A 13,699-nucleotide genomic window follows, 5' to 3' on the forward strand; every position below is an offset into this window, starting at 1 on the left:
GTCCCTCCCACTGCAGGGGGACACCGACAGGACACACAGCCCCTCACATCTGTCCCTCCCACTGCAGGGGGACACAGACAGGACCCACAGCCCCTCACATGTGTCCCTCCCACTGCAGGGGGACACAGACAGGACACACAGCCCCTCACATCTGTCCTTCCCACTGCAGGGGGACCCAGACAGGACACACAGCCCCTCACATCTGTCCCTCCCACTGCAGGGAGACACAGACAGGACACACAGCCCTCACATCTGTCCCTCCCACTGCAGGGGGACCCAGACAGGACACACAGCCCCTCACATCTGTCCCTCCCACTGCAGGGGGACCCAGACAGGACACACAGCCCCTCACATCTGTCCCTCCCACTGCAGGGGGACACAGACAGGACACACAGCCCCTCACATCTGTCCCTCCCACTGCAGGGAGACACAGACAGGACACACAGCCCCTCACATCTGTCCCTCCCACTGCAGGGTGACACAGACAGGACACACAGCCCCTCACATCTGTCCCTCCCACTGCAGGGGGACACAGGCAGGACACACAGCCCCTCACATCTGTCCCTCCCACTGCAGGGGGATACAGACAGGACCCACAGCCCCTCACATCTGTCCCTCCCACTGCAGGGGGACACAGGCAGGACACACAGCCCCTCACATCTGTCCCTCCCACTGCAGGGGGATACAGACAGGACCCACAGCCCCTCACATCTGTCCCTCCCACTGCAGGGAGACACAGACAGGACCCACAGCCCCTCACATCTGTCCCTCCCACTGCAAGGGAACACAGGACACACAGCCCCTCACATCTGTCCCTCCCACTGCAGGGGGACACAGACAGGACACACAGCCCCTCACATCTGCCCCTCTCACTGCAGGGGGACACAGACAGGACCCACAGCCCCTCACATCTGTCCCTCCCACTGCAGGGTGACACAGGACCCACAGCCCCTCACATCTGTCCCTCCCACTGCACGGAGACACAGACAGGACCCACAGCCCCTCACATCTGTCCCTCCCACTGCAGGGGGACACAGACAGGACACACAGCCCCTCACATCTGTCCCTCCCACTGCAGGGAGACACAGACAGGACACACAGCCCCTCACATCTGTCACTCCCACTGCAGGGAGACACAGACAGGACCCACAGCCCCTCACATCTGCCCTCCCACTGCAGGGGGACACAAATAGGACACACGGCCCCTCACATCTGTCCCTCCCACTGCAGGTGGACACAGACAGGACACACAGCCCCTCACATCTGTCCCTCCCAATGCAGGGAGACACAGACAGGACCCACAGCCCCTCACATCTGTCCCTCCCACTGCAGAGAGACACAGACAGGACACACGGCCCCTCACATCTGTCCCTCCCACTGCAGGGGGACACAGACATGACACACAGCCCCTCACATCTGTCCCTCCCACTGCAGGGGGACACATAAAGGACACACAGCTCCTCACATCTGTCCCTCCCACTGCAAGTGGACACAGACAGGACCCACAGCCCCTCACATCTGTCCTTCCCACTGCAGGGGGACACAGACAGGACCCCCAGCCCCTCACATCTGTCCCTCCCACTGCAGGGGGACACAGATAGGACACACAGCCCCTCACATCTGTCCCTCCCACTGCAGGGGGACACAGACAGTACACACAGCCCCTCACATCTGTCCCTCCCACTGCAGGGAGACAGAGACAGGACACACAGCCCCTCACATCTGTCCCTCCCACTGCAGGGGGACACAGACAGGTAACACAGCCCCTCACATCTGTCCCTCCCACTGCAGGGTGACACAGACAGGACACACAGCCCCTCACATCTGTCCCTCCCACAGCATGGTGACACAGACAGGACACACAGCCCCTCACATCTGTCCCTCCCACTGCAGGGGGACACAGACAGGACCCACAGCCCCTCACATTTGTCCCTCCCACTGCAGGAGGGCAGAAACAGGACACACAGCCCCTCACATCTGTCCCTCCCACTGCAGGAGGACAGAAACAGGACACACAGCCCCTCACATCTGTCCCTCCCACTGCAGGGGGACAGGGACAGGACACACAGCCCCTCACATCTGTCCCTCCCACTGCAGGGTGACACAGACAGGACACACAGCCCCTCACATCTGTCCCTCCCACTGCAGGGTGACACAGGCAGGACACACAGCCCCTCACATCTGTCCCTCCCACTGCAGGGGGATACAGACAGGACACACAGCCCCTCACATGTGTCCCTCCCACTGCAGGGGGACACAGACAGGACACACAGCCCCTCACATCTGTCCCTCCCACTGCAGGGTGACAGACAGGACACACAGCCCCTCACATCTATCCCTTCCACTGCAGGGGGACACAGACAGGACACACAGACCCTCACATCTGCCCATTACACTGAAGGGGGACACAGACAGGACACACAGCCCCTCACATCTGTCCCTCCCACTGCAGGGGGACACAGACAGGACACACAGCCCCTCACATCTGTCCCTCCCACTGCAGGGGGACACAGACAGGACCCACAGGCAGATCTTCTCATCTTCCCAGATGGCCATAAATAGGTTTGCATAGCTCGGGGGGAACCTAATCCCATCTATAATGAAATTGACTTGTATCTCAGTCAAGTCCACATCCCTTAGTAGAACTTTTTTTACGGCCTCACAACCTTTATCCCGCTCTATTGATGTATAACGCGACATTACGTCGCACGTAGCCATTAGATAATGTTGCTCTCACTTTACTTTGTTTAGAATGTTAATCATACGTGTTGTGTCCCTCAAATACGCCCTTTGCTGCACCACATATTTCTGAAGGAACCTGTCTATATACAGTGACAGGTTGGCCGTTATTGAGTCAATCCCCGAGACAATGGGCCTGCCGGGGGGATTGACTACACTTTTATGAACTTTAGGTTAATGGTAAAATACCGGTTTATGGCCGCCTGGGAAGACGAGAAGATCTGGCAGGGTGAAGAGCTCGGGTCGGGCCTGGTCCTCTGGCATCGTTTCATCGACGACGTGTTTTTAATTTGGAAGGGGGAACAGGGAGAGTTAGAGTCCTTCTTGGAGTCTTTGAATACTAAGGATTAGTAATTTAAGATTCACTAGCAATATCAGTGGCGGCCAAGTTAATTTCCTTGATCTAGGCATCTTCATAGAGGAAGGTAACATAAAAACTAGAACGTATTTCAAGGATACAGATAAGAACAATTTTATATTCAGATCCAGCTGCCATCTGCCCAGATGGATGGACAATGTGCCATCTGGGCAGTTAACGTGAATTAAAAGAAATTGCAGTGATAGGGAGACCTATTATATGCCGGCCAACAGACTGAAAGGGAGGTTTGTAGAGAGAAACTATAACGAGGGAAGATTAGATGAGGCAATGTCCAGGGTACATACGCTCAACAGAGAAGATTTATTGAAACCAAAAATAAAAGATTCTAGAAGGAAGGATCCATTTGGGGAAGCAAAGGAAATCAGAAACATCATCAGTAATCATTGGGGTATTCTCAACAATGACCCCATTTTGGGTGGAATCATACCGGAAAAACCGAATGTGATTTTCAGGGAAGCGTGTAATCTTAAAAATAAACTGGCACCTGGTGCATTAAAAAGAGGTACTTTACAAACGACAAACTGCTTCAGCGCAGTAATGGTTTCTTTGGCTGCAGCAGCTGCAGAGAATGTCAGTTCAAATCAATAAATAAAACAGAATTCAGTTCTAACATCACGGGGGGAAATTCCTCGTAGAATCGTGTATCACCCGTAGAACAGACCCCACCGCCTACATGCTCGCGTGCCCGTGTAAATGGCAATATATTGGCAAAACCGAAGGGCCGGTCAGGACGAGAATTATTGAACATCTCAGCAGCATAAGGAAACTAGTTACACACCGCGTCTCAAACCCCTTCCTATAAAAGCACCAGGGAGAAACCCCGGGCCTGACCTGTAGGGCATTGAGTCTGTGAAACCACATTGGCGAGGGGGAGACAGAACTAAGAACTGGTAAAGAGAGAACCGTTCTGGAGTCATACATTGAGATCCGTCTCCCCCAGGGGTTAAATATGGGAATAGATGTTGCACCTTTCCTGAGAGAAGCATTTTTAGTTACTAACGTTGCCTCTTTTTCCCCCGTGATCCTTCCCTTCTCCCTCTAGGAGATCATCAAGTCGTCTTTATTAGAGTTGTTTAATTATCATGTATTTTTAACGATACCATGTACTCTGTAATTTGTATTATACTACGTGATCCATCCATTAACGTCATGTCCCATTGTCCCACTTATCTTTGTACAGCCATGACTGTCAGCATTGTTATAAATATGGTTACCCCAGATGTGTCCACATCATTGTATAAATAGAGAAGCAATTTTTTGTCATGCCAATATGTTCCCGTTTTCTCACCTCCTGCTCCCGTGGGTGGTCGTGTAGACACTATTAATAGGTCTTTCACATATGTGTATTTAACATCAGATGTAATTTTAAAACGTTTAATTCTATTTCTGGATCTTATATCTGGGACAGTTTATATTCATCCTGTTAGCAGATTTTTTGCCTAAATGATGTGAACACATCAGCTCCAATGAGTTCCCCATATCTATTGATCAATTAAGTTTTTTTCTGTTGTGTTTGATATTTAAATGTTGGAAGTGGGAGGGGGCGGCATACTCCTGACGAAGCCGTGCACTCTTAGTGGTGAAACACGTAGGGGAGCACCGCCCAGAGGAAGAGAGGATTGGTGCCTTGTGACTGCCAAGCATAGAAGCCTCACCGGAAGTGACGCGACGCTCTGGAGACCGCCGGGGAATCGAGTTGCAGGCGCTGCAGCGTGCGACCAGGCAGCAGTCAGCTGTACGCGGGAGAGCTGACGGGCACAGAACGGAGGCAGCGGGGTGAGCCACGGCGGTACCATATCCTCACTTCTTTCACGGTTACATGATACATGCGGTTTTAATTTGATTTTATTGTAAGTGCGCATTTTTATAACGTACATAAAATACCTACCTTTATACCATTGATCTGCACCATGGATATGTCCTTTTGTCTTTGCATCTCACCACCACACTGAATACCTGGGGTGGAGTGTATCAACGCGCGGACACAGGAGACCACATATACTCAAGACACCAGTTGTTACCCATATACCACTTACATCTTGTGAGTAGGCTGCACATATGAGCCAAGACACCCTGTGAATTAACACACCCAAAAGTTTTTCCATCTGCACTTAGATTGTTCTTTTTCTGTTGTTGTTTTTTCCACAATCTCATCTCATTTAATAAATGTTATCACAATATTTCTAGGTGTGCGATACTGTAAAGAGATGTGTCACAGACTCCAGATATAGGGGGAAAAGTGATCAGCAGTCACCAAGGTAAAAGTGGGGGTGGGAAAAGAGTTCTAGCCAGTGGGCAGAGTTTATAATGGCGAGAAATGGGAAGATAGGTGGGTAGAGAACTTATTATAAAGTACGTTATACCAGACATTGGGGTAATATGTAGGAATGCGCAGGGGGGTGGGCAGAAGCTACTCCATCCGGGCAGTGGACTTGCGCCGACAACCAATGGGGACTTAGACTGCTAAACCCATAGGTGAAGACCCAGGGGAAGGGAGGCTCCAGGAGGGTGGGAGCAGCGGCCCCCCAGGTGGAAGGGGGAGGAGGGAGGCACGTTGCCCCATGGCAGTTGAGCTTAGGTCCGAAAGGATCAAATACAGCTCATTTCCGTTGTTGTTTATAGTGTTGGATTTGTTGGGTATTGTTTGGTTTTCCTTGTCTACCCCTGTGTGTTTCCCCCCCTCATGTCCCTCAAGTTGTTGGTCACGGTTGGAAGCGGGCGCAAGGCACGAAGAACATTGGGGGTGGCAGATCTCTAGAAGGGACCCGAAAGTGCATATGCCGAGGGTAAGCCGATTCACTAAAGCAGTAACATGGCAGCAACATGGGTTTCACACAACGTTAGAGGTTTTAACAGCCCTCAGAAACGCCGCATTGCCTTTAGGGAGTACAGAACTAGAAAAGCAGATGTGATATTGTGAGACTCACTTCAGCACTAGAAATAGCCCGAGGTTCTAAAACGGGCACTTCTGCCAGTTCTATCTGGCCTCAGTGGCAGATACTGTTCCACAATAATTTGCCGTTTAAGGTGGAAAAAATCAAAAGGGACATAGACGGTAGATATCTTATCCTAACAGGGACGGTGCATGGGAGTAGTCTGACGCTAGCATCGGTATACGCCCCATGTGAAGATGACCCTCAATTTTTTAGGACATTCTTTGCACAGCTGGATAGGGTGGCGGAGGGGAGCATAGTAGTAGCAGGAGATTTTAACAAACACTTTGACCCGGCGTTGGACGGAAACAAACAAAGAAGTAGAATCAAAAGGGGAGGTGTAGACGCTCTCCGTCAGGGTATTAGGGAAAGGCAACTTGTAGATATCTGGAGGGAACAGCACCCGGAAGAAAGGGGATTTACTGTTTACTCGCACCCACATGACGGCTACAGCAGGATCGATTTACTTCTTTGTGTCGAATAGACTGGTCCCGCAGATCTCCTATTCAGGAATCCATGATATTTCATGGTCGGATCATGCACCACTAGAGCTGCGGTGCTCTCAAATCAGATTAGATAGCCCGGGGGCAAATTGGAAACTCAATGAATCATTAATTAAGATCCCAGAGATCACACAAACCATACAAGAAGAGATCTCACAATTCTTTAAAGACAAACAAAGGCGGTGTGGAATCTCACATAATGTTGTGGGAGGCTCATAAGGCCCCTCTGAGAGGAACGTTGATCAACATGGCGACAGGGAGAAAAAAAAAAGAGGGAAGCCAAAATAAATCAGCTAAGAGAAAAGCTCCATGAACTCTCTATACTACATAACAGGACGGGGAGAGAGGAGACACTGAAGGAGTTGAAAGATGTAAGAATAGAACTTAACCTACTCCTTACCTCCCAGGCCGAAAAGACACGGAGTTGAAAAGGCGAACAAGCCGGATACCATGCTAGCAAATAAAATCCGCAACAGACAATCCAACTATACAATTCACGCAATCAGGAACAGGGAAGGAAAGTTAACCTCAAATCCCAAACACATAGTTGAGGAGTTTAGAACATATTATGAAGGGCTGTATGATGGGAAGAAGGTGAAACACAACGCTAACACGAGCAGGGCACTAGAGAATTTTCTAGCAGACTCGGATTTGAGAAGGTTGACGGGGTTGGAGCGGGAGTTCCTAGAGAAGGAGTTTACAGTGGAAGAACTACAAGAGGTAGTTACTAATCTTAAACCTGCAAAAGCTCCGGGCCCAGACGGATTCTCAAATTTATATTACAAAAAATATATTGGGATCCTGACCCCTTATTTGTTAAAGACGTACAATAATATCCTGGAGGGGGGGGTCTTTCTCGGACCAGATGCTGCAGGCGTCCATCTCGGTGATTCATAAGCAGGGTAAGGACCCCACAAATTGCCCAAGCTATAGGCCGATCTCACTGATTAATTCGGATGTAAAAATTTACTCGAAATTGCTGGCCAATAGATTGAGTGCTATTCTACCCTGGCTGATTCACCCGGATCAAGTTGTTTTCATTAAAGGTGGAGAAGCGGCCGATAATACTAGAAGGGTTATTGATATTATAGATTACATAAATACCAACAAGATCCCGGATTTATTTTAAGCTTGGATGCAGAGAAAGCCTTCGATAGGATAGACTGGCCGTACCTTGATGCCACACTTGTAGCATTTGGATTTGGGGACAGAGTCTTGAGGGCAATCAAAGCACTATATACGAATCCTGTGGCACGGGTAGTTCATCGGAGATTCCCGTCAGGATTTCTTAAAATCAAGAGTGGCACAAGGCAGGGCTGCCCGCTATCGCCCTTGTTGTTCGCCTTATGCATGGAGCCACTAGCAGTATGGATTAGAGGTAACATGGACATTACAGGGATCCAAATTCATTCCCAGGAACATAAGACAGCATTGTCTGCGGATGATGTCATCCTGATGCTGTCCAGGCCCCTGGTCTCTCTACCCAACCTCTTTGACCTGCTGGAAAAATTTAACAGGATATCAGGTTTCAAAATAAATCAGGCGAAATCTGAAGCCATAAGTCTAAATCTCCCAAAAGATACAGAAAAACTAATAGAGATTAATTTTAGTTGGCAACCTAAAGCAATTAAGTACCTAGGTGTCAATTTGACCAAGGAAGTAAAATTGCTATATAAGGCAAATTATCCTAAACTCTTGCAATCCCTGGGAAAGGAGTTAAAAGAATGGGCATCATATGGCATCTCATGGATTGGAAGAATTTATAGCGTTAAAATGAACCTTCTTCCCAGATTATTGTACCTTTTTCAGACAATTCCCATACCCATAGAGAATGCAGATATTAGGGACATGCAGACAAAGGTTCTTAAATTTATTTGGAAGAACAAAAAAGCACGAATAAAGGCTAGAATAATGATGAGGCCCAAAGACACAGGCGGACTGGCGGTACCTTGCTTGTTCTCATATTACAGAGCGGCCCAATTAAGTCAAATTATTCAATGGCATCTAGATCCGAAGCTACGCAGATGGGTGGGCATAGAGAGCGAACTCTGCGCCCCACTAGAAATTAGTAACTTAATTTGGTACCCAAAATCTAGGTTCAAGGAGATAAAGAAACCGCTAGCCTCAATGAACAACTCAATTGCAATCTGGGAGGCCACTAAATTTAGATAGTGCTCTGACTACGAGGCACTCACTGATGGCCCCATTGTGGGGGAACCCAAATTTTGCCCCAGGGCTGGAAGAAGGGGGGGGGGTTACATGGTGGAGGCAGGGAGGGTACAGGAGATTGAAGGATCTGGAGGGCAGGAACACAATCAAAACATTTAGACAGATTCAGTCAGATAAGGACATTCCCAACACCGAATTCTTTAGCTACCTCCAGATCAGGGCATTTTATACCAAACACATACTGTAAATCATCCTAAGATGACGAATTTTGAGACGCTCTGTGCACGGGGGCACGACACAGGGGGACTCACATCTAGACTATATAGGGAAGTGATCGATCCTGGCAACAGCCACGGGCTGAGACTAGGTTACATGACGCAGTGGGAAGCAGAATTTGGGAGGACGTTAGAGGAAGAGGACTGGAGAACGATACTTGAGGCGGCAGCAAAAAGTTCGATCTGCGCGACGTTAAAGGAGAACTCATATAAAAGGTACTGATGAGGTGGTATCTCACCCCAGTCAGATTATCTAGATTTGTACCAGGGTACTCCCCCTTGTGCCCTAGACAATGCGGAGAGCTGGGTGACTTGTTGCACATGCTGTGGTCCTGCCCTCGTTTGATCCCAATATGGGAACAGATTCAGAATTGGTTACAGAAAATCTTGGGCCCCGAAATTCCCCGGGATCCCTGGCTGTTTCTGTTAAATAAGCCACTGGAGGGTCTGTCAAGGGCTGGGAACAAATTGATAGTCCATTTTGCGATGGCAATGAGGTGCGAGACCGCAGCATTGTGGAAACAGAACACGATTCCAACAATTGAAAAGATTCGGAACAGAATTTGTCTGCCAGATGGAGAAGCTGACGAGTTTGGTCAACGACACTGGCTCAAATTTTCAAAAGGTCTGGCTGCCGTGGTTGGCACAAACAGACATTCCAGGGGTGACCACATCTCCTCCATTTGGCTATGATAGAAATAAGTGAGTTCTCCTGTGACAGCCTGCACTCAGGGAGGAGTAAGGTGTATAGAGACGGGCCTAGGGAAGGGACGATTGGGTTAGTAAGTTAAGGGAAAATTTCTATATACATGGAAGCCTGTGAAGGCATAAGAAGCTGCAGAGGTTTCCCGCACCAGAGCTAAAAGCAGGATGGAGAAGTGTGGAGATATGCCCAGCATGGCGCTGGATAGCAGATCTTCAGTGACCCCCCCATACCTCTCTTCCCCAGTTTGTCTTTCCCCCCTGTACCTGTTTGATGTGTGATTGGTGTGTGCGTCTTGTTATTTCAGACAGATATGGACAAGCTACAGAGTATATTGAGTGTTTCATAATTTGTGCACAACAGTCTGTACCTTTTGAAAATTCAATAAAATATAAAGTTGAAAAAAAATAGAGGATTGTACTGCCCAGGCTCTGAGGCTTCTACCCAGTGGGAGGTCTTGAGTGCCTTAGCACGCCCTCCTCTGGCTTTTGTGACACCAACTCAATCCGTGCTCTGGTTGGCCAGCAGCCCCTGTCCCATGTAAAGGATAGCCACTGAGGGCTATATAAGGGGTGCTGCTGATCAGAGCACTAGTTTACCCTCAGAGGAAGAGACACTCTGGAACGGAGTGTGAAGATTCTCTTAGAGGACCATCTGCGAGACACTGGGAAGGAGTGTGAAGTTTGCAGAGGTCCATCTCTGGGAAGGAGTGTGAAGTTGGACTGTGACCAGCTGGAGATACATGTCAGAGTGGCTGCTGTGTGTTCAGCACTCTGATATCCTGGAGCAGAGAAGCGGACAGGGGAAACCCATTTGAAGTGGGTCCCTGCACCTAGGAAAGGTAGATCTCATCCCCCAGACCCCTGTAAGTGTGTATGTTTTTGTATTTTGTATTCTTGTGTGTTGCCGAGGATTTATCCAAAATAAACCTCATTTTATTTAACTGCCTTGTTTTGCCTTGTAAACACAAGGTGAGGGTGTGATTGTCAGACTTATTCAACGAATAAACAGCAGCCCATCCGTAGTTAGGTGGTTATAGGTGGGGTGATGAGTATGGGGGTAAGTGCAGGTATATTCGCTTCTTCAGCAGGGACAGGAGAAAGAGGGGCTGATAGTGCAGTAAGTAAAACACTTTAATACAATAAGCACATATAAAACCAGTCCCAGATAGATGTTCACTCACATCTGTAAATGCCAATCAGGGCATGAAAAGGTATCTTTGTGACGCGGGTTGGTTTTCTCTCCTCCTTTACCGTCGGGCTCTGGCGGACGTCTCTCCTCCTCAGTTCGCCTCGTGTCCTCTCCTACAGCGGCCGCTGGAAAAGGCACTCGTTTCCCCCGAAGGTCCTGACGTCACGATTGTCCAGGTCCGGCAGTGATTATTCTCCTCCTCTAGCACACTGGACAATTGTGACGTAACAGTCGACGTGTTTTGTTGGCTCTGGGCCAACTTCCTCAGGGGGTGGCTCTGATCCTGACTACCTGCGCTAATATATCAGGCATCCCCTTCCTATTGGTTGATAGGGGAGCTACTGTTGAAAGTGCAGATGGCAGATTCGCTAAATTCGCCAACTGCAAAATTATACAGAACAAAACCAGTCCCTGAATACGACCGGACATGAAATAAATAAATATATGAGGTGATTAATTAATAAAGCTGATCGTTCGTAGTTATTATTTAAACATTGAAGTCTACCCCGCATTTTATAAAATATCTTAAGTACGTGTGAAGTCAGATACATGGCTTGTTAAACCCAGAAGCAGATTCCTGAAAGCACATGGCTACACGTAATGTATAGGGCTGCGACAGACCGACGGCCGATCCTAATACATCTGCTGAAGAAACCGGCTGCTTCTTTTCAGAGGGTGAGTAGTGGTTAAAGATTTGTATTTATTTTATTTGTTGCTAATAACTCTTATTATTTTACTTCTGTTTATTGCTCAGGTGCTATTGACCCTATCCACCACCGGGTGGCGGTGTTGCGTTACATTTCACCAGTGGGGCGGCGCCGATCAGTTTGTTTACTTTCCCTGATTTTGCCGTGTGACTGATCCCTGAAATATAAATGTGTTAGGAGACCTGGCCTCCCGCGTCAGACAGACAGACAGATAATGAGGCACAGGGAGACATATGTATTCCTGTAGCTGTATCCCTAAGTTAAGGGGGGTACCCCAGCTAGTGCCAAGGTGACCCACAAACAGTATAGGGTTTGTGGGTGCCCCAACCGTATATAAGGCGGGGGGGACGACTCAGAGTCCAAACTGAGTCACAGGGAAAGTGTGAGGGGGGATAAGGCAGCAGAAATAAAGAGACATTTTTCTTTTCTGTTCCCTGTACCCCCAAGTCCTTCCCCTAAAGTCCCACATTGCTGACGGGGATCCCCGAGACCCAGTGTGTATTCAAATATAGTTTTAATATGTTTAAACATTCGGAACCGATGCCCACACAGGCAGCCCATGCAAACCCACAGGTGCCGGCATGTCTGCTGGACATCGGAGTTCAGAGCAGCCAGAGGAGGCCCAGAGGTGCGGACAGCATTTGGTCAGCGGGGAAAGGAGGAGTACCAGGTCCGGAGATCAATGGCCGTCCTCCGGGATAACACTTGTTCTGCCAGACCTGGTGGAGCCTGTCCCAGCGGGTGGCATTGGGATGGCTGGGGGGGTATGTGGCAAGCTTGCGTATGCCCCTTAGCTGTTTCAAATCTCCCACTGACCCGGCTATTCTAGCCGGCTCGACTCCGATTGGCTGCTTGGGAAAGTTCCCACGCGCTGATTGGCTGTCCGCTCAGCTTCTATTTTATGAATGAAGCAGAGAATACAATAAGAAGCCGCGAGCCAATCAGATTGTGCGTTCCCCTTGAGTCTGCGCTGAAAGAGCTTTTCAAAGTTGCTTTGTTTGTAATAGCAAAGCAACCGGCTTCGATTTCAAGCCTGAAAATCCTGCCCGCCTGAGACTAAGTCCCGACTTCTGCGCCCAAGTTCCCAGAATCGAACGTAGCGGCCGCGCTGGGATTTGATGCCGATTTGAGTTCCAGGAGATTTGTAGTAACTCGCGGTCAGGAGGGACCAGGTTCTCAGGAGGGAACGTAGCGGGGGCGTGTGGGACTTTCTGCCGATTTGGGTTCCAGGAGATTCCGGGCTAAGTCCCGGTCAGGGTAAAACTCTCCCATAGAGATCCCTGCACCTAGGAGAGTCTAGTTTTCAACCCCAGCCCCAAAGTAAGTGTGTCTTTGTGTCTGTATTTTGTGTATCATTGTGTGTAAGCGAATTTATGCCGAATAAATGACACTTTATTTCTCTTCCTTGTTTTGCACAATGAATGATCCCGGTAAAAAGGTGTAAATAACCTGTTCTCCCGTGACAATTACGTAGAAATATTCTCGCTGTTGCCAGGTTATAAGGACGCTAAGGGGAGGTCGGATAGGTCACAGGACAAAGATAAGGACGGGGACAGGGACACTATCCCACAAACATTCTGGAATTGGCTAGAGGCGTGTGCCATTTTGGCCACGATAATCATGGAGAAAGAGCCACGGAAGTGCCCGCCAATAATTCGCTATATGGACCACATTCGGGGGGCTCACCAGATTTGTAGGGGGGGGGCGGATTGTGGGTGCGTTACGGTGAGGCTTTTCGGTAACACGCATCAGTAAACAAGAAGATTGGGTGAGATTATAAGGATATGGATCTGCGGCTGACCCATAATGATGCCTCGGAGGGCGGGTCTATTTGGGTCAGCGCCGGTGGTTTGCAAAGCTCAGGGTCTTCGGAGGGGGGTAAGCGGGGGGGGGGGGGGGTGATGGCTTTATAATGAAAGCGCATGCAGGTTCAGCACAACTGACAATATCCCCACACCCCCCGAATAAATATTTAAAAAATACCCCCACACCCCCGAATATCCCCACCAAGGCAGTCAGTCACCCACAAACCCAGGCAAGCAGGCACCCACCCAGGCAAGCAGGCACCCAGTCAGTCACCAATCCAGGCAGTCACCTAGG

This window comes from Ascaphus truei, chromosome 20 (genome assembly GCF_040206685.1).
Source record: "Ascaphus truei isolate aAscTru1 chromosome 20, aAscTru1.hap1, whole genome shotgun sequence".
Taxonomy (NCBI): domain Eukaryota; kingdom Metazoa; phylum Chordata; class Amphibia; order Anura; family Ascaphidae; genus Ascaphus; species Ascaphus truei.